Genomic DNA, 21,518 nt, shown 5'->3' with positions numbered 1-21,518 from the left:
TTCTTTATCTCTCCAGGGCAGCAGTTTTGGGCTGTCTCTCCAGGCCAGCTGCAGCAGGGAGGAGGACCAGAAAAGAAACACACAGGCCTGTGTTCTGATAAAGTAGCAGTGGGGAAGGGATGGCATAGCAGAGAGATAAAACTTAAAGAATCCAAACTTGAAGAGGGTCATGTAGCACTAGGGGAAGAGGGGCACTTAGCATTAGGATGAAGTAGACTATAGAATTGCATATAACCATATGTGGGTAAAACGTTTTTCTTGCCTCTATAACCTGCTTGCAAGGGTATATAAGGTGATGCCCCCTTGTTCTTGGGACTCAGCCTTTTGACAGAGTCTGCTGAGTCTGTTCTGGCACAATAAAATGTTGCTTCCTTGCCTCAGTGTCCCATGTCTCTGTTCAAGCTTCCTATAACATTTCTTGGGGGCTTGCTTCTGGGATTATGAATACGGTGGTTTTTCACTTCCCTTGTCGCCGAGGTGTGTCCTCCAGACTGCTGGGAGAAGTGATCCTGCCAGGACCACTGGCAGGGAGGGACTCACCCTCTTGGTGAGTCAGGGTGAGGGTCTCAGACACACAATGGAATCCAGTGAGGTGCAGGAAGTAGCGAGGGAAGCACTGCCTGTCAGACTGATAAGAACCTGGGTTCCAATTCAGACCTGCCTCAGGAGGCAAAAGAGGAGCTAGATCAACTCCCAGTAAGACACCCTAGTAACCACCTTTTGATGTGAAATCATGACTCTCAGGTTCAGGCAGTGGGGTGGAAGTACTGTGCTGTGTGAGTGTGTGAAATTGCAAGTCTGAGATGCAGCCTAGCTGCAAAGTGAGGGAGGAATCCTAATCTGTTGGTCCATGGTGAATTCGTATGATCAAGGGTGAGCCCTAACAGGGCCTCCAGCCTGGGGTTTATATGGACTCACTACAACTAAAAAGATGCCTAAATCCCTGCAAGGGGGCAGGAGGGCCGGAGATAGATGAAGCAAGTGAGGACCTTGTGTAGGTGCAGTTCCCGTCTGGGTGACCATGTCCAGGTCACCAATATGGGGCACATATTGTTCTCCTTTGTGTGACAGAGAAGAGGCCCTCTTTACCTCTCCTCCAGCCCCCCTACCCTTCTGTGTCTATCTTGCTGTCTGGTAGTGGGAGGAGATCGGTGGAAATCAGAGTAAAAACACTCCCTTTGAGTGTATGGTTAAAAACTTTAGAAAGGGATTTAATGGAGACTATGGAGTTAAGTTAACTCCTAACAAGCTTAATGCCCTTTGTGTAGTAGATTGGCCTGTTCTTGGTGTAGGGTGGCCTCCGGAAAGGTCACTAGATAAAACTGTGGTTGATGAAGTTTATAGGGTAATTGTAGGAAGGACTGGGCACCCAAATCAATTTCCCTATATTGACTGCTGGCAGGATGCTGTCTTCAGCCAGCCCACATGGCTAAGGCCCTGCCTGGAAAAGGCCTGTAGAATTATGGTAGCTAGGGTGGATGCAACTTCCAAGTGTAGAGAGAAAAATTACACTGGCATGAGGGAATACCACTGCTGTATGTGCCAATTTATCCACCTATACCACCATCATTCAGTTCCAACATCAGAGGGGAAGTTCAAGGGACAAACACACCTGTAAAGTCTGGCCTGGAAGCCCCTGAGACTCCAAGTCCCTTGACCTCCCCAAGTTCTACAGACCCTATGCCCACTATGAGTGTGCCAGTCCTCACTCCACATCCCCCATTCGACTGGGGGCATCAAACTAGTCTCTGTGAGGAGACCTCTTCCCCTCAGCTCCTTTTGCCTTGCAGATGCCCCCAAGGGAAGCCGAGGGCCCGATGTATTGTGACCAGGAAGGCCACATACAAGGAAGAGGATGGACATTTGTCTACCAAGCATTTACCACCACAGACCTCCTCAACTGGAAACATCATACCCACTTCTTCATGGAAAAGCCTCAGGCTCTGACTGATTTGATGCAGTCCATCATCCAGACTCACAAACCCACCTGGACAGACTGTCAACAGCTTCTTCTGACTCTGTTTAATACTGAAGAGCAAAACTGTGTAACACTGGCAGCTGTAAAGTAGTTTGAAGATCATGCCCCTGAGGACACTGTAAATGCCCAAGCACACACTCAGGCCCATTTTCTTGAGGAAGACCCCCATTGGAACCTCAATGATGACCAAGATTACTGGCAACTTGACTGTATCAGGAAGCATTATTGGGAGGCATGAAGGAAGGAGGGAAAAAGTCCATGAACATGAGTAAAACCTCAGAAGTCCTCCAAGGGCCAGAAGAGAGTCCCAGACACTTTTATGAACATTTGTGTGAGGCCTTCATTTGTACACCCTCTTTGATCCAGAAGCCACTGAAAACCAGCAGATGATTAATGCTGCTTTTGTTGGTCAGGCCCAGGGGGACATAAGGTGAAAATTGCAGAAACTGCAGGGATTCACTGAAATGAACGCCAGCCAGCTTCTGGAGGTGACCACAAAGGTTTTTGTCAATTGGGAACAGGAGGCTAGGCTGGAGGTCAACAAGAAGATGAAAATGAAAATGGACCTCCTTGCAGCAGTCTTTGCTGGACAGTCAGATGGACCCCAGTGAGCTAATCCAGGCAGAGGCAAAGGTAATCCTTGAGGACAGTGACAAATGCCCCCAGGACACCCCCGCCCTAAGGAAGAACTAGGGTGAAACCAATGTGCCTACTGTAATAAGAAAGGGCACTGGAAGAATGAATGCCCCCAATGGGCCAGAGACTCCCAAAGGGCCCCCCAGACCAGAGGCAGAGGCCAGGTTGTCGAAGGAAAATATCAGCCCACCTGCAGGGGAGCCAATGCCCTGGGAGGAAAACATTGTCAGTCTGGCAGGCCTGGAAGGCTATGAGGCTATGAGGAGGACTAGGACAGACTGGGCTCCATTCTACTGGGCCCCCAGAAGCCTATGGTCTGAATGAAAATAGGAGGCCAACCCATTGATCTCATGGTAGACACGGGCACAGAACATTCAGTTGTGACCCAACTAGTGGGCCCTCTTTCCAAAAGGCATACAACTATTATTGGGGCTACAGGGGACTGGGTCTGCTTCCCTTTCCTAATGGCTAGATGATGCAATCTTGGGAGTCATGAAGTAAGGCATGAATTTCTCTGTCTCCCTGATTTCCCTGTGGGCCTGATGGGCAGCCTTAAAGTTGAGAGGACCTGAGGCAAAGACTGTAATCCTCACGGTTGCACAAGAAGAGGAATGGTGGCTCTATGCCACTGAAGTGAGGTCTCATGAGATTTCTGAGCTTCCCTTCAAGATTCCAGGTATATGGGCTGAAGATAATCCCCCAGCTGTGGCCTGAGATGTGCCCCCAGTAGAGGTGGAACTAAAGCCAGGAGTCACCCCTGTCAGCCAAAAACAGTACTCCATTTCTTGCAAGGCTGAGGTCAGAATTCAAAAACACTTTGAGAGACTCTTAAAACGTGGGATTCACCGACCTTGTCAGTCATCCTGGAACACCCCCTTATTACCAGTCCAGAAACAGGGAACTGAGAATTTCAGGCCAGTTCAGGATTTCCGCACAATAAATTCAGCAACTGTCACTTTGCACCCCAGAGTCCCAAATCCATACATGCTTTTAGGCCTTGCCTCAGCTGAGGCAAAGTTTTTTACCTGCCTAGATCCTAAAGATGCATCCTTCTGCATCTGCCTGGCCCCACAGAGCCAGACTATTTTTGCCTTCTAATGGGAAAATCCCAAAGCTGGGGAAAAGGGGCAACTAGCCTGGACTCTGTTGCCACAAGTTTTCAAAAATTTGCCCACTATTTTCAGATCTGCCTTGGCATCTAACCTAAAGGCCTTCTCAGCTGACCAGCATGGCTGCATACTCCTCCAGTACATAGATGACCTCCTGCTGGCTGGACCAACTTGGGAGGAGTGTATGGAAGGGATGCACCTTCTCCTTTCTCTTTTATGGGAGGCAGGATACAAAGTCTCTAGGGAAAAGGCCCAGATTTGCTAAAACACTGTCAAATATCTCGGCTTTCACCTGTCCCAGGGGCAACGCAGGTTTGGCCATGAGAAGAAACTGTATGTTCCATCCCAGCCCCTAAGACCCACTGGCAAATTGGAGAGTTTTTGGGAGCTACAGGTTTTCTGTTGAATCTGGATCCCTAACTACTCCCTCTTGGCAAAACCCCTCTATGAAACCACAAAGGGGGAAGAACAGGAGAATGTGAGAGAGGTAGGCTATGTGCCAAAAATAACCTCAGACAAGGGCCAAGAGCGCCTCCCCAGGCACACAGTGCTGGTGGAACTGCTCTTGAAAACTTGATCATAGACTTCACTGAAATGCCATGTGTCTCAAGGATGCCAATATCTGTTGGTGTTTGTCTGTGCCTTCTCAGGATGGGTGGAAGCCTTCCCCACATGGACTGAAAAGGCCCAGGAGGTGACCAGATGTCTGTTAAAGGAAATTATTCCTCAGTTTGGAATACCTGTGTATATTGGGTCAGATAATGGGCCAGCCTTTGTGGCTGAGTTGGTACAGTTGATGACTAAGGGCCTAGGAATCACCTGGAAGTTGCATATTGCCTACTCCCTAGAATTCAGGAAAAGTGGAGTGCATGAATAGAACCCTAAAATTAACAGTTAGGAAAACTGTGTCAGGAGACCCATCTGCAGTGGGATCAATTCCTGCCCATAGCATTACTAAGGATTAGTTCTAGTCCTACGAGGCAGACAGGTTCTCACCATTTGAAGTCCTTTATGGATGCCCATCCCCCATAATCAATGGCATAAGGGGGGACCTTATGGAAATAGGTGACCTCACCTTGAGGCAGCAGGTGCAGGTCCTTGGGTTGACTCTCTCAAAGATCAATGACGATCTGGGAGAGACTTCCTGTCAGCCTGACAACTTCCACACACCCTTATAGGCCAGGGGGTGCCTCTCCTCATTGGGAAGGCCCTTTTGTTGTTATTTTGTCTACCCTTACCACAGCTAAAGTCACAGAGATAGCTCCTTGGATCCACTACAGCAGAGGCAAACCAGCTTCTCTTGAGTGGGAGTGCATCCCCGATCTGGGTTTGCTGTGTAAGATCACCCTCTGCAACGTCAGTGCCCTTCCTTGACAGGACTCTGCTTCCCAGGAAACAATAGGGGACCACAAACAACAAGATGACAACCCTGCTCTAGTTACTCCAGAAGCTGGCTAGTCTATGCATGGCAGAAGCTCGAACATGGGACACCCCCATTTTCCTCTATACACTTGGACTCTTACTATTTGGATTGGTCCTTGCAAGGTTTTCCCCATGTACTGAATGTTATAAGAGAGCCTTTGTTGGGACCACTGCACAGCCATACTTTGTACCATACACCCGCCAACAGGTCGGATGTTAAATCGGCTCATATACTCCTCAAGTTTGCGAGGTTGCTGGTAGGTGATACCGGAAGTACCAGAGTAAGGGGAACAATGCAAGCTATATTTGTCATGGAAAGCGGGGAGAATATTTGGGATATTGGGGAAGCTATGAGTGTGGGGGAGTCCAGGACATAGCTTGGGAGCAACTTGTTAGAGAGACAGCATACCAGATGTCAAAGATACTCTCACTCAGACTGGTGCTGGTTGCCACTCAAAGCACTGGGCCACTGTATAATAAAATCAGAGACTGATTAGGCAAAGGATTGGATCTCCCAACAACAGGAAAAAATCTTTTTGTAGACCTAATGGAAAGGGTTGTTAAAGAACTAAATGTCTCAAACTTCTGGGTGTGCAGGGGCACCCTCATGAGTGAGGAATGGACTTGGAAAGGGACAAGTTTAAATGCCTACCAACTTTTATTGTGGAATCACAATTAGATAATCATAATTAGATAAGAGCGTAAACAATCTCAGACCTGGATTCTCATATCAGAGGTAATTGGGGAAGAATGTATCAAACTAATTGGGTCAGAGTATGAAAAGTGGGTGGGGAAACCTCTTGTAAAATGGTACTCTTTTGGAATGGGACTAATCTAACCTGGTGGCGTGATAAGCCTAAATGGTATTGGACATTTCCCCCATTGGAAAATGGTTCCCAATGTCATGATTCTCCAACCAATGACAGCCTCTTAAATTGTTCTACTACCAGCGAGGTGAACCCATTCTGAGGCATCCCTGAAATTGGCATATATTGGAATAACCTCACCAATACTGACCCGGGGTGGTGGAGGGCACCAGATGGGTCATTTTGGATATGTGGGAAGTGAGCTTATACCAAACTCCCAAGGACTTGGGAGAGAAGCTGTATTATAGGAGTTATCCAGCCTGGGTTCTTCCTCTTGCCCAACCTCCAAGGTGAACAGCTGAAGGTTCCCCTTTATGAAACTCTGGGGCCTATAATAAAAAGGGACTTCAAGGTGGGGGGCTGATAGGGATGGGGAGAGATGAATGGCCTCCCCAGAGGATTATTGAGACCTATGGACCAGCCACCTGGGCACAGGATGGGAGCTGGGGTTACCAGACTCCTATCTATATGCTCAACAGAATTATTAGGTTACAAGCAGTTGTGGAAATTATTACCAACCAGACGCTTCTGCCCTGGAGCTACTGGCCAGGCAACAAACCCAAATGCGAGCCCCTATATATCAAAATCACCTGGGTTTGGACTATCTTTTAGCAGAGGAAGGGGGAGTATGTGGCAAGTTCAACCGATCATACTGTTGCCTCCACATAGATGTCAATGATCAAGCAGTAACAGAAATTGCCACTAATATTAGAAAGATGGCACATGTACCCATACAGATGTGGAAAGGATGGGACCCAACAGTCTGTTTGGCAGGTGGTTCTCTGCCTTGGGTGGATTCAAAACCCTAACACGAGTGGTGGGCCTAATCTTGGGAGTGTGTCTGATGTTACCTTGCCTGGTTCCCCTGGTGGTGCGGTCTATCAGGACCATTATGGAGGCCACAACATAAAGAAAAATGGCCTCTCATGTAATGATGCTATGAAAATACAACCCCCTAAATCAAGATGATGCTCTTTGACCTAGGTGGGTCCGAGCATCAAAGAGGGGAATACTGTAGCAGGAAGGAGGACCAGAAGAGAAACAGACAGACCTGTGTTCTGGTAAAGTAGCAGGGGGAAGGGATGGCATAGCAGAGAGATAAAACCTAAAGAATCCAAATGTGAAAGGGTCACATTGCACTAGGGGAAGAGGGGCACTTAGCACTAGGATGAAGTAGCCTATAGGATTGCATATAACCATATATGGGTTAAGCCTTATTTTTCTTGCTTCTGTAAGCTGCTTGCAAGGATATATAAGGTGAGCCCCTAGAACAAAGGGGCCTTTGGACATGAGGCCACCGAGTCTGTGCTGGCACAATTAAACATTGCTTCCTTGCCTCAGCACCCTGTGTCTCTGTTCGAGTTTCCCATAACAAGCTGTTCTGGGCTGGGGCTTGCCACTTTCAGCCATTCTCAGAAGCAACTCTCCAAGATTCTGGTGATCTCTATCTCAAGCCTGCCATCCTAGTTCTCCTTTCAAGTCCCCCTTCTCAGTGGTCACCCTAACTACTGTTAGGGAAAAGGGACAATGAAATCTGGTCTCTAACTGCTTCCTGTTGAAAAAGGGTGATGTTGGGTCCCGAGGCATAGGGCTGACCATGAGGGGGACCATCCAGGAGGCTGTGGTAGTAGGGGGTGTTTATTCCCATCAGCATTTATAATTTGAAGTTTTCAAGGCGAGAGGAGACAAATTTTACCATCAAGTTACAAATGCAAGGCCCAAAGATAAGCAGGAGAATGATGGCAACTATAGGACCCAGAAAGGGTAGGAACCATGTCCTGGAGGGGAGCCAGGATTTTATTTGATCCTATACCTGTGTGGATACCTGAATTTCGAGAGACTGTTCCTGGAACCACTTCGTCTGTTGGACAGTGTAGTCTGCATGTTCCTTTACAATGCCTGAAGTGTTTATATATGTGCAACAGGAAGTATTGGCAATTGTACATACCCTTCCCTGTTTAGTGAAAAGAAAATCTAAGGCTAGGCAGTGCTCCAAGAGTCCAAGAAAAACCCATTGTTTAAGTCCAAAACGAAAAACACCACCTTTAAGTACCACCGGACATGTCTGGAGCCAGTAGAAAGTCACTTTGTCTCTATTACAGTACAAGGCCCTGGCCAAAAATACAAGTTTGTGCCTAGACGGGCTTTAAAGCCAGATAGCCACACATGTATAAGAACCACTTCTTTAACCCTCTTAGCTTTGATTAATTTTTTTGAGAGGTCTGGTACGAATGACTTTATTTGAACTTGGATGGCATTCCCCCCTTGTCTCCAAACTGTATGTCTCTAAGCTGTCTCACCTGAAGATTTTTCCCATTGGTCATTTTGATCCTTCCTTGTGAGGATTAGCGTTCTCTTTAAGTGCCTCACGTTGGGGGGAAGCAACAAGCAGGTCAGGTAGGAATCAGTGCCAATTAGATCCTTTTGGCCAAATTTAAGCAACCAAGAGGCTTAGAAGGAGTTGCTCTTAGGCTGTGGGCTTCTTGATAATGACAAAAATCTACCAAAGTAGATATTTAAAAAGCTAACTTTGTTGAAAGACAGGTACTTGTTAGAGTCATTTTCCATGGATTTGATTGTAAATGTCACAGGAGGATCAGAACTGCAATGACAAAAAAGTTAAAAGAGCCATGGTTAAAATTCTGATGGACAATTTAGTGACTAACAAAACAGTATATCAGTACCATTAACTTTTTCTTTTGGGAAGAGGGCTTAAACTCAGGGCTTTCACCTTGAGCCACTCCACCAGCCCTACTTTTGTGAAAGGTTATTTGAGATAGGGTCTCACAAACTATTTACCTGGGCTGGCTTCAAACTGCAATCCTCCTGATCTCTGTTCCTGAGTAGCTAGGATTACAGGCGTGAGCCGCTGGCACCTGGCCTAACTTTTTGTTACAGTGTTTATCTAAATTTTGTATTTTGGAAGGCCTGATACACTTGGAAAACACAAATATATTTAATATCTAGGAACCAGCAACAGCATCACAACTTTCTAGAGGTTATACATACACATTAGTTGTCACCCTTGGGGTAAAACCTTAGATTTACCATCATTTGAGGGGGCAGTGTCAGTGACCCCAAATAGCCTAGTCACAGGCACATATAGGGTACTAATTGCATTAGAATCACCTAAGACAATAGTTGTTTAACCACAATTATGAGGTCATGTAGAAGATTTTACATAAACCAACTCTTAAATAAACTTTTATTTAGTTATGACTCAGTTATCTCAGTAATTAAAACCCTGACAAAAATCAGCAGAGAACACAGGCAAATATTCACAAGGACTAAGTGTGGAGTTAGGAAACCTGATGGCTGACATTAACAGGTGGCTTATGACATACAGCAGGGTTCTGCTGACCTGTAGCCAATGGAGCTGCCCAACACTAACAGGCTCAATCTGACCATCCCAGGCCAAGAATTTCCTCCACCTGACATGTGGAAGGAGTAGATACTGCATAGCTCAGTTTGAGAGTTAATGACACACACCCCAGTTTTATTTTGAACTAACCACCTCTGCTCTGTTGATTCCAATAAACAGCAAGGTCTCAAGACCTCCAGTGTAGGGCTCCTTTTTGAGTCCTTTTTATCCTATCTGGAGGGTGTACTCTGGCTTTGTTTTTACTTTGCTTTACATAAGTAAATATGTCTCAATCTATTTGTCAGTAGAAAAAAACTGAAAATCAGCCTTAATCGTTGGTTTTCTGGAATTCCAGGGGCAAAAGAAGTTTTTCCCAAGGCTTGATAGACCAGTACACATATTTATATAATTATATTAACTTAGAGTACTCTTGAACAATTTATCCGTAGATTATGTATAATCTTCCCTGGGGGTGTGGAGGGAACAAGATAATGAGATCCTCTGCTTTTGGTGAACTGTTGCTTGGATATTTTACTAAGACTTATGAAATATTATATTCCAACTAAGGCTGGGTAAGAAAACAAGACTTTAAAATGACCTTGAACAGCAAAACTTTCAGCACAAGCAAGAAAAAACAAAACAAAACAAACTGCAGACAGGAGGAAGAATGCACCAAGAATAAAAAATCTTTGTTATTCTTATACTGCTAGGTCCCTCTTTTCCATTTTTTTTCTCACATTTTCTCCAGGAGCTAAAGCCTGCAAGGTAGCTAACGACACCTCACCTACATAAAGTTTTCTACAAAGTTTCGGTTTTTTCCTCATTCCTGCAGAATAAGAATAAGGATGGCTTTATAATCGATGCTTTTCCCTTCTTGCCAGCACTCCTGGTTGCTCAAAGGATATTTATGCCAAGCCTGGTTGCAGAGAAAATGAAGATCTTTTTCCTTAGGCTCTCAGTGTCCAGATTTTTTCAATGCCTTAATAAGCAAGTGTGTGTGGGGAGGGGTGGGGAGGGGGAATCCCTTGAGAATTTGGGAAATTTGAGTTCCCATCTAAAAGAGGGATAAGGGAAACTGATCTCTTTAAGGAGGGTCTCATGTGCCTAGGCATACCCAGGGCCAAAGACCTGGTTTCCCCACGAAGAACCACACTTCTTTGGGGAGAAGGCGTCCCCTTCTCTCTTGTCCTTCCACCACCTGTGACCATGACTACCTGTGGCCATGGTCATGGGGAAGCTATTTGGTTCTGTCCAGATTGCAACCACCCTTACCAGTGTGACCTTGACCAAGTCTTCACTTATTTATTTTGGAACCTGCATATCTAGCATTTCCAATTATTAAGAGCCTCTAGTTTAAACAAGATTCTATTGTAAAAGGGTCCCAGGAAGGCCAGGAGGGCTAGCATAGGTAGGGAAAGAATTCTTTCTTTAAGGGGGAGACTACAGCAACATGTTCAGCCAAGTGCTGTGTACAGTGCCCACTGTGTCACTATGTCCTTTTGCATTTTTTTAATCAAGCTTTCTTGAGGATTTCTTCTTCCTCCTAATCAGAAGGCTGGAATTTCAACTCTAAGGGAGAGAAACCCTGCTCCCATTTGTTCCTGGTGGGGGGCCATTACTCATGCACCTGAGGGTCCTAAAACAGCTGTGTCTGCCTGAAAAGTCATGCTGTGGGTGGAGCAGAAATATTTTTTTCCCCTGCAGTATGGTATTTAATCTATAGGAAATGGGTGGCTTTTAACTTTTGTTAGGGCCAGTAAATGAGACCCTTACACCAAGAGGTAATACTGAAAAATGTCTAATGACAATGGGGGGGGTCTGTCCCAGATTGCAGGGATCCCCTTTTGGGTTAGCTATGCCCAGAAACTGAGTCAGAAGTTTTGGCATTCCTCAAGGGGCTTGTGCCACTGGGAAATATAACCATCATAGAGGTCTAATCTATTAATTTCCAAGCTACATGGAGGGGCTCAAGATTCCTTACATTTAAGAAAATTATCTGGTAACATTTGCCAATTATGAAATCCTTTTTCCCCCTCCCTTTGCAATGACATGTAAATAGAGGAGTAAGAAGACAGAGGGTCATGAGGGATCCTAAGGGAGGGTTTGAGAAAGCTAGGGAGTGAGTGGGAGGGAGTGAGAGAGCATGTTGGGAGAGACAGAAAGAGAAAGTTACCAGGCTCAATGCATGAGAGATTGCTCCACCCCACTAGTGGCAGAACTACAGCACTGGGAACAAGGGGTGGCCTCCACTCTTGGGCCATGGGAACTGTGAAAGAAGTACAGAGATCTGATTGTCTGTGTGGCTTGGGAATAGCTGGAGGGTTTCCAACACTTAGCCATCTTTGGGCCTTCAGGGCAGGCCAGGCAGTTGCACCCTCAGCCTTCAGGTCCCACCATGGAGTTGTTCTGGCCAGAGTACCCTTCCGGATTGAAGGGAAACTTTACTTTTCCACCAGTCATTTTCAGATTCCCTTCTTGGTAAGTCAGATCTGAGAGGAAACTGGAGTGAAGTCAGGTCAACATTCCTTCACCATGGCTGAGGGGGTGTTGAGCTGACACATCCCAGCAAAGCCTCACACCCAGTGTCTCTAGGCTGGCAGCTTGTGCTAGTCACATGTAATTAGCTGGCAGGTGCCTGGTTTTTGATATTTAATAGAGGTCTTTGTTTAAGCCCCAGGATGGCTTGCATCAAGACAGGGAGAATGCCAGCTGGGCAGACAATGTCTGCCTAGGAAATACTGCTAATAAACTTTTCCCTTGGGATGCTTTTGACCCAAATCTGACAAAAAAGGAAGCCCACTGTTGTTTGGGACAGAGATTGGCCACTCATCCCTAGGAAGGTAGAGGAAACAGAGTGGTCATGGGAGAGAATGTTCCCCAGGGTCATACAGTCACTCTGAATCCTGTCCTCTCTTTGAGGATGGTAGGCTCCCACTCATGTAGCTGTGGTGGCCCAGTATAAACCCTGGGTGGCACAGGCTAGCTGCCACTGGGATAGCCATAGTGAGCTTGGGAGAAGCTTCCACTGTGTTCCCCAGAAGGAAAGCCCGAGAGAGAGAGAAAGAGAGAGAGAGAGAAAAAGGAGATTCCAAGATGGTGGCTAGAGGGAGGAAGCAGAAAGCGTGCCTCCTATAGTGAAATCTTGGAGAGAAGCTGGAGACACACCTTGCAGGCAAAACCACCGAGAAGAGGCAAAACTTTGACCCCTCCACACCTCCAGCCGGCGCAGAGTATCTCCACTTCACGTTAAAAGGAGAAACCAGGAGGGCCCCAGGGCTGCCAGTCACCTGCACCCAGATGGCTTGGGAAGACGCAGACAAGGTGAGCTTAGTGGTACTGCGGTACTCCCACAGACAACCCTGGGCCAGAGCAGCATAGCCCCCTGGTCAGACCGACCTCCACCCGGGGAAAAAAGAGAAACTGAGTAATAAGCAATAAGAACAATAAAGACACATGGGAAAGAGGGTGGGGCGCACTGAGTGCCGAAGATTGGGGGAAGGGAATCTTTCCCAGAACCGTAAATAAACAAGCCGGGCCAGGCTGGAGAGGCTCCAGCGGGAACAGGGGTGGGGTGCGCACCCAGCAACCAGGAGTGGGAAAGCTTGTGAGAGTGGCGGAGGGAGGAAAACTCCACAGGAGAGGGGGGAAGACCCACTTCCCACGTGAGCTGTAAATAAACATGCCAGCTGGCAGGAGCAGCAGCACCGCCCAGCAATCAGGAGTGGGAAAGGTTGTAAAAGCAGTGGTGGGAGGAAAACTCCACAGGAGAGGGGAGAAGACCCACTTCCCATATGAGCTGTAAATAAACACGCAGGCCTGAGAAAGTGGGTGCAGTGTCACCTCCCCCAGTGTGCTTGGAAAGGGGAAAGCTTGTAGCAGTGGCTCGCACACAGGAGAACTCTGAGTAAACAAAGCCTGCAGGGCCAGGTGAGTGCTAAGTTCACCCCTGAGATCTGCATAAATAACGCCTCCAGCAACAGCAGGCTGACAGCAGCAGGCAGGCAAGCCACAGCCACAGATACCATTCACAGAACTGTCTCCAGACGTTTTTTTTTTTTTCTCTCTCCCTACCTTTGATGAGAAAACAACTGAACTACACCTGCATGCTGAAAAACTTACTGAAACTGTATTGCATTTGAACTTGGGACACTTTGTGGGTTTTTTTTTTTTGAGCAGTTTTGTTCTACTTTATGTGTACCCTTTGATGAGACAACTACAGAACAACATCTGAGGCACAATCTCCAGGACTGAAGACTGAGACGGACACCAAAATTAAGACTGAAACTTCATAGAATTTGAACTTGGAGGGTTTTTTTTTTATTTTCTATTTTTCATTTTGTTTTATTTATATATATATTTCTTTCATTTACTTATTTTTTATTTTTATTCTTATCTTTATTCTTTTTATTTTTTATTTTCAATCCTCTCTCTGTCTCTCTAATGCCTGTTGAGCTTACTGTCGATTAGTACACTAATGCTCCCTGTTTATACCTTTGAAACTTTCTTGTTTGATTCCTTGTTCTGTTTTCTCCTACTTGTCTGTTTATTTCTTTTTCCCTTTTCTTTAACTTCTTGCTTTCCATCTCCTCTCACCCTTCCATTCTAAATATTACCATTGTTATTATTACAAGCTAGAAAATACTTAATTGCACACAGTACAGGGACAGTAACAACACCAAGGACAATGATGGGAAGACAGAAAAAACAGGGAAACCAGTTTCCCCACAGCAAAAAATTAGTACAGGAACCAGAGGGGAATGAAGAAAACAGAAACTCAGATCCAGACTCCAACAAAATGAAGATAAACTATGCCAAAGGACCCAATGAAGCCCACAAGAATAATTTAAAAGAAGACATACTACAGGTACTCAATGAGAATTTTATAGAGATGATACTGGATAGGGTCAACCAAAATGTACAGGAGACATTCAAGAAATTCCAAGACAACAAAAATAGAGAATTTGAAAAAGCAAAAGAAGAAATAAAGGAAACCATAGAAGCACTGTATAAACACCAAAGTGAAAGAGAGAACACGATGAATAAACAGATAAATGAACTCAGGACAAAAATAGACAACATTAAAGAGGAAACCACCCAGGATATGGAAAACCTCAGAAAAAAAGAATGGAACAGAACTGCAAAACAAAATGGAAGGTCAATCCAGCAGAATAGAACAAACAGAAGACAGAATCTCAGAACTTGAAGATGAAATGGTAATTAAAGGAAAAACTGAAGAACCATTAATTAAACAACTCAAGACCTGTGAAAAGAAAATGCAAGAACTCACTGACTCCATAAAAAGACCAAACTTGAGAATCATGGGCATCGAAGAAGGAGAAGAGGTGCAAGCGAAGGGAATGCGTAATATATTCAACAAAATAATAATGGAAAATTTCCCAAATCTAGAGAAAGATATTCCCATACAGATGCAAGAGGCCTCCAGGACACCAAACAGACCAGAAAAAATAGAACTACCCCACAACATATCATCATTAAAACAACAAGTTCAGAAACTAGGGAAAGAATATTGAAGGCTGTAAGAGAGAAAAAACAAATAATATACAAAGTTAAACCCATCAAAATCACAGCAGACTTCTAAACAGAAACATTAAAAGCAAGAAGAGCGTGGGGTGAGATCTTCCGGGCACTGAATGAAAATAACTTCAACCCCAGGATACTCTACCCAGCAAAACTATCATTCAAAATAGATGGAGCAATAAAAGTCTTCCATGATAAGCAGAAACTAAAACAATATGTGACCACAAAGCCACCATTACAAAAGATTCTGCAAGGGATTCTGCACACAGAAAGTGAAACCCAACTTAACCATGAAAAGACAGGCAGCACCAAACCACAGGAAAAAAAACAGCAAGAAAATAGAGAATAACCTCAGTTTAGATATACACAATCAAACCTTCAAACAACTAAGACAACTAAATGACAGGAATCACCACATACCTATCAGTACTAACACTTAATGTTAACGGACTTAGTTCACCCATCAAAAGGCACCGCTTGATGAAATGGATTAAAAAGGAATATCCAACAATTTGTTGCTTACAGGAGACCCATCTCACTGACAGAAATAAGCATAGGCTTAGGATGAAAGGCTGGAAGAAGATTTACCAAGCCAGTGGCCCCCCCAAAACAGGCAGGAGTAGCAATACTTATCTCTGACAAAGTAGACTTCAAGCCTACATTGATCAAACGAGATAAAGAAGGACATTCCATACTAATAAAGGGGGAAATAGACCAAAAGGAAATAATAATCATCAACCTGTATACACCCAATGTCAATGCACCCAATTACACCAAACATACCCTGAAAGACTTAAAGCATATATAAATGCCAACACAGTGGTTGTGGGAGACTTTAACACCCCATTATCATCAATAGATAGGTCATCCAAACAAAAAATCAATAAAGAAATCCAAGATCTAAAATATACAATAGATCAAATGGACCTACTTGAAGTCTACAGAACATTTCATCCAACTTCTACACAATATATATTCTTCTCAGCAGCCCATGGAAACTTCTCCAAAATAGATCATATCCTAGGGCACAAAGCAAGTCTCAGCAAATATAAGAAAATAGAAATTATACCATGCATACTATCTGATCACAATGCAGTAAAAGTAGAACTGAACAACAAAAGTAAAGACAAAAAACATGCAAACAGCTGGAAACTAAATAACTCATTACTTAATGAACAATGGATCATCGATGAAATAAAAGAGGAAATTAAAAAGTTCCTGGAAGTTAATGAAAATGAAAACACAACCTACTGGAACCTATGGGACACAGCTAAGGCAGTCCTGAAGGAAAGTTTATAGCCATAAGTGCATATATTAAAAAGACTGAAAGATCCCAAATCAATGACCTAATGATACATCTCAAACTCCTAGAAAAACAAGAACAAGCAAATCCCAAAACAAATAGAAGGAGATAGAAATAATAAAAATAAGAGCTGAAATCAACGAAATAGAAACCAAAAAAACCATACTAAGAATTAATGAAACAAAAAGTTGGTTCTTTGAAAAAATAAACAAAATCAACAGACCCCTGGCAAACCTGGCTAAAATGAGGAGAGAAAAAAACCTAATTAGTAGAATCAGGAATGCAAAAGGGGAGATAAAAACAAACACCATGGAAGTCCAGGAAATCATCAGAGACTACTTTGAGAACCTATATTCAAATAAACTTGAAAATCTTAAAAAAATGGACAGATTTCTAGATACATATGATCATCCAAAACTGAACCAAGAGGAAATTAATCACCTGAATAGATCTATAACACAAAATGAAATTGAAGCAGCAATCAAGAGTCTCCCCAAAAAGAAAAGTCCAGGACCTGATGGATTCTCTGCTGAATTCTATCAGACCTTTAAAGAAGAATTCATACGAACCCTCCTTAAACTGTTCCACAAAATAGAAAGGGAAGGAAAACTGCCAAACACATTTTATGAAGCCAGTATTACACTTATCCAAAACCAGGCAAAGACACCTCCAAAAAGGAGAACTATAGGCCAATCTCCTTAATGAACATTGATGCAAAAATCCTCAACAAAATAATGGCAAACCGAATTCAACAACACATCAAAAAGATTATTCACCACAACCAAGTAGGCTTCATCCCAGGAATGCAGGGGTGGTTCAACGTATGAAAATCAATAAATGTAATAAACCACGTTAACAGAAGCAAAGACAAAAACCACTTGATCATCTCAATAGATGCAGAAAAAGCTTTTGATAAGATCCAACATCATTTCATGATAAAAGCTCTAAGAAAACTAGGAATAGAAGGAAAGTACCTCAACATTATAAAAGCTATATATGACAAACCTACAGCCAGCATTATACTTAACGGAGAAAAACTGAAACCATTCCCTCTAAAATCAGACAAGGATGCCCACTATCTCCACTCCTATTCAACATAGTACTGGAATTCCTAGCCAGAGCAATTAGGCAAGAAGAAGGAATAAAAGGAATACAAATAGGTAAAGAAACTGTCAAAATATCCCTATTTGCAGATGACAATATCCTATACCTTAAAGACCCAAAAAACTCTACTCAGAAGCTTCTAGACAACATTAATAGCTACAGCAAGGTAGCAGGATATAAAATCAACATAGAAAAATCATTAGCATTTCTAAACACTAATAATGAACAAACTGAAAAAGAATATATGAAAATAATTCCATTTACAATAGCCTCAAAGAAAATCAAATACCTAGGTGTAAACTTAACAAACGATGTGAATAACCTCTACAAGGACAACTATAAATTTCTGAAGAAAGAGATTGAGGAAGACTATAGAAAGTGGAGAGATCTCCCATGCTCATGGATTGGTAGAATCAACATAGTAAAAATGTCGATACTCCCAAAAGTAATCTACATGTTTAATGCAATTCCCTTCAAAATTCCAAAGACATTCATTAAAGAGATCGAAACATCTACCATGAAATTTATATGGAAACACAAGGGGCCACGAATAGCCAAGGCAATACTCAGTCAAAAGAACAATGCTTGAGGTATCACAATACCTGACTTCAAACTATATTATAAAGGAATAATGATAAAAACAGCATGGTACTGGCACAAAAACAGACATGAAGACCAGTGGAATAGAATAGAGGACCCAGATATGAAGCCACACAAGTATAATCAACTTGTCTTTGACAAAGGCACTAAAAATATACGATGGAGAAATAGCAGCCTCTTCAACAAAAACTGCTGGGAAAACTGGTTAGCAGTCTGCAAAAAACTGAAACTAGATCCATGTATATCACCCTATACCAAGATTAACTCAAAATGGATCAAGGATCTTAATATCAGACCACAAACTCTAAAGTTGATACAGGAAAGAGTAGGAAATACTCTGGAGTTAGTAGGTATAGGTAAGAACTTTCTCAATGAAACCCCAGCAGCACAGCAACTAAGAGATAGCATAGATAAATGGGACCTCATAAAGCTAAAAAGCTTCTGTTCATCAAAAGAAATGGTCTCTAAACTGAAGAGAACACCCACAGAGTGGGAGAAAATATTTGCCAGCTAAACATCAGACAAAGGACTGATAACCAGAATATATAGGGAACTTAAAAAACTAAATTCTCCCAAAACTAATGAACCAATAAAGAAATGGGCAAAAGAACTAAGCAGAACTTTCTCAAAAGAAGAAATTCAAATGGCTGAAAAACACATGCAAAAATGCTCACCATCTCTAGCAATAAAGGAAATGCAAATTAAAACCACACTAACATTCCACCTCACCCCTGTTAGAATAGCCATCATTAGCAACACCACCACCAACAGGTGTTGGCGAGGATGCGTGGAAAAAGGAACCCTCTTACACTGTTGGTGTGAATGTAAACTAGTACAACCACTCTGGAAAAAAATTTGGAGGCTACTTAAAAAGCTAAACATTGATCTACCATTTGATCCAGCAATACCACTCTTGGGGATATACCCAAAAGACTATGACACAGGTTACTCCAGAGGCACCTGCACACCCATGTTTATTGTAGCACTATTCACAATAGCCAAGTTATGGAAACAGCCAAGATGCCCCACCACTGATGAATGGATTAAGAAAATGTGGTGTCTATATAGAATGGAATTTTATGCAGCCATGAAGAAGAATGAAATGTTATCATTCACTGGTAAATGGATGGAATTGGAGAACATCATTCTGAGTGAGGTTAGCCTGGCCCAAAAGACCAAAAATTGTATGTTCTCCCTCATATGTGGACATTAGATCAAGGGCAAATACAACAAGTTGATTGGACTATGATCACATGATAAAGCGAGAGCACACAAGGGAGGTATGAGGATACGTAAGACACCTAAAAAATTAGCTAGCATTTGTTGCCCTTAATGCAGAGAAACTAAAGCAGATACCTTAAAAGCAACTGAGCCCAATAGGAAAAGGGGACCAGGAACTAGAGAAAAGGTTAGATAGGATAGAGAAAAGGATAGATAGGATGACCTATCTATTGGTGATGGGGGGGTATTAAATTCTCCCACTACCACTGTGTTGGAGTTTATATATGCTTTTAGGTCCTTCAGAGTATGATTGATGAAATTGTGTGCATTGACATTGGGTGCATATAGGTTGATAATTGTTATTTCCTTTTAGTGTATTTCCCCTTTTATTAGTATGGAATGTCCTTCTTTATCTCATTTGATCAATGTAGGTTTGAATTCTTCTTTGTCTGAGATAAGTATTGCTACCCCTACCTGTTTTCGGGGACCACTGTCTTGGTAAATCTTCTTCCAGCCTTTTACTCTCAGCCAGTGCTTATTTCTGCTGATGAGGTGAGTATCCTGTAGGTAGCAGATTGTTGGGTCTTCCTTATTAATCCAGTTTGCCAGTTGATGTCTTTTGATGGGGGAACTTAGTCCATTAACATTCAGTGTTAGTATTGATAAGTACGTGGTGATCCCTGTCATGTAGTTGTCTTTGTTGATTAAGGGTTTGATTATGTGTAGCTGAATCAGTGTTACTCTTTAATTTCTTGCCTTTTCTTCTCCTATGGTTTGGTGCTGCCTGCCCTTTCATCGTATTGTTTGCTTTCATTTTCTGTGTGCAGAATTCCTTGGAGAATCTTTTGTAGTGGTGGCTTGTGGTCACATATTGTTTTAGTTTCTGCTTATCATGGAAGACTTTCATTGCTCCATCTATTTTGAATGATAGTTTTGCTGGGTAGAGTATCCTAAGATTGAAGTTATTTTCATTCAGTGCTTGGAAGACCTCACTCCCTGCTCTTCTTGCTTTTAATGTTTCTGTTGAGAAGTCTGCTGTGATTTTGATGGTTTTGCCTTTGTATATTATTTGTTTTTTCTCTCTTACAGCCTTCAATATTCTTTCTCTAGTCCCTGTACTTGTTGTTTTAATGATAATACATCATGGTGTAGTTCTATTTTGTCAGGTCTGTTTGGTGTTCTGGAGGCTTCCTGTACCTGAATGGGCATAGTTTTCTCTAGATTTGGGAAATTTTCCATTATTATTTTGTTGAATATATTACGAATTTCCTTTGCTTGCACCTCTTCTCCTTCTTCAATGCCCTTGATTCTCAGGTTTGGTCTTTTGCTGGAGTCAGTGAATTCTTGCATTTTCTTTTCACAGGTCTTGAGTTGTTTAACTAATAGTTCTTCAGTTTTTCCTTTAATTGCCATTTCATCTTCAAGTTCTGAGATTCTGTCTTCTGTTTGTTCTATTCTGCTGGAATGGCCTTCCATTTTGTTTTATATTTCTGTTTCATTCTTTTTTTCTGAGGTTTTCCATATCGTGGGTTACTTCCTCTTTAATATTGTCAATGTTTGCCCTTAATTCATTTATCTCTCTTGTTTATGTGGTCTCAGTTTCAGTTTGGCATTTATTTAGGACTTCTATGATTTCATTTATTTGTTTCTGGGTTTTCTCATATTCTTTGTTTTTGTTGTCTTGGAACTTCTTGAGTGCCTCCTGTACACTTTGGTTGACCATGTCTAGTAACATCTCTATGAAATTCTCCTTGATTACTTGTAAGATTTTTTTCTTTCAGGGTGTTCTTGTGGGCTTCATTGGGTTCCTTGGTGTAGTTTCTCTTTGTTTTGTTGGAGTCTGGATCTGGGTATCCATTTTCTTCATTTCGCTCCAAATCCTGTACTACTTTATTTTTGGGAGGAGAATGGTTTCCCTCCCCTTTTCTTCTTCCCATATTTCCACGAGGTACCATTTCTATTCCTGGACTATGTGTAATTTAGTATTAGTTGGGTAACAATATTAATACTAACAAAACCAAGAGAGAAGGATGAAAAAGAGAAAGAGATGGAAAGATAAAAGGAAGAGAGAAGAGAGAAGAGAGGAAAAGAGAAAAAAAAAAGAAAAAAACTGGGAGCGATGGTGAGTGATCAAACAGCAAACCAGGCGGCAAATCCCTTAAAGAAGGGAAAAAAAAAATCACCAGTTCTGGAACAGTAGAATTGCAGTCCTAGTTGTTGTGGTGCCACTCCTCTAGCATCCAGACCTGTCTGTGTGTGTCTCTTAGGCAGGTTTGGAGCCCTCCTGTGGCGGGTGGCAGGTGGGTGGGGTCCTACAGGTGGAGGCCTTTCAAGGCAAACTAGCGGGCCTTTGGAGCATGGGCCTGGCACGCCTGAAGGG

The sequence above is a fragment of the Castor canadensis genome, chromosome 10 (assembly GCF_047511655.1).
Source record: "Castor canadensis chromosome 10, mCasCan1.hap1v2, whole genome shotgun sequence".
NCBI lineage: Eukaryota > Metazoa > Chordata > Mammalia > Rodentia > Castoridae > Castor > Castor canadensis.
The sequence above is the reverse complement of the archived record's forward strand: the minus strand, read 5'-3'. Positions refer to the sequence as shown.